Genomic DNA, 1,482 nt, shown 5'->3' on the forward strand with positions numbered 1-1,482 from the left:
CTTTCTTCTTTCTTCTTTCTTTCTTTCCTTCTTTCCTTCTTTCTTTCTTTCTTTCTCTTTTTTTCTTTTAAATAAAATTGAATTTATTTAAGAAAAAGGAGATGGAAGGTGGGGATATCCAACGGGAAGGGCTGCACTGAGAAAAGGGGGCCTTGGAGACAGGTGCAGGGGGTGAGCCCAGGATGAGCAGCCGCTGTCCATGCTCCCCTGCTTGCAAGTCTTGCGGGGTCCCTTAGAGGTTAGGGGATATGCTCCTGTGGGGACTGGCATAGGGGTGCTCCTTGGAGGGAGAGCATGCACGGGGTCCTTTGTCCTGAGTGTATTTATCTCCTTCTTGCAGGTGGGAATCTTAGGGAAGGTCTCAGGGGAAGCTCTTAATGGAATACTCATCAGCTTTCCAGGTGTGTGCTTTCAGAGTTGTGATCTCCACTGATTGGTCTGTGCCAGGGCAGGGGGTCATTAGTCAATATAGCTGGTCCTGAGGTAGCCAAGGCGTCACTTGTCTGGTTTTGCTGCTTTTCTGGGCCTAGAGCTGAAATACCACTGAGGCCTAAATGTTATCTTTAGGGAGGAAAAGGTTAGGGGGGTCTAAACCGCCTGACCAGCGACATGAGGGATCCAGGGTCCAAGCAGTATGACCAGTGATACGGTAGGGGAGGGCAGGTTGCCCTGGGGGCAAGGTTCTTGTTTTCCCAGTTTTGCCCCTTGGTAGGCATCTGGAGCTTTCTACCCTGGTGAGTTTCTGTACCTGGCCCATCGTCCTTGCTCTGGGGGTCTAACATTCCCCCCCTCAAGGATTTTTTGCCACTGAATTCTTTCAGAGAAAAGGGGTACAGGGTCTCTTCTGTAGCTGCTACCTGCTGAAAGGGGGCGACGTTTTCCTTCAGAGCCAAAAGATCCTTGCTCTCTGTCAGAGGGCGGATGAGGCCTGTGCACTAAAGGAGGTTGTGATGGGGTCTAGAGGTGGTATTTCCTACGTACAAGTAGGACTGGTAATAGCGGATATTCAGATTGAGCTTCAGTCGATTTTTCTCTTTCTCTCTCCTCCTTCCTCTCCCTGGGACTTGTCTACCAGTTGATGCCTTCACTGCCCTGTTGTCCGCAGTAGGGGCATAAGCCGCTCACTGCTTAAGTTTTCGATGGGCGTCCTAAACAGTTACCACAGTTTTCCAAAAAGATGGCCGTCGTCCTCTCATAACAGCCTTTCTTCATTTTATTAAATAGTAACATCATTCTCAGTTCATCAATTTTGACTAATTTCCTAGTCTCCCTGCTTTCTTTTGCCCCCTACTCTCTATTCTCAATACAGCAGCCAAAGCAAACCTTTAAAAACTAAAACAGATCTCGTCACATCTTATCCCAAAACCCCTCAATGGCTTTATATAACACTTACAGAAATTCTTATAGTGGTTTACTGGTTTCCTTATCATATCTCTGACCTCAAATCCTGGGACTCCCTTGAGTCACACTGACTTCTCTGTC

Source organism: Myotis lucifugus, unplaced genomic scaffold (assembly GCF_000147115.1).
Source record: "Myotis lucifugus unplaced genomic scaffold, Myoluc2.0 scaffold_998, whole genome shotgun sequence".
NCBI classification, from domain to species: Eukaryota; Metazoa; Chordata; class Mammalia; order Chiroptera; family Vespertilionidae; genus Myotis; species Myotis lucifugus.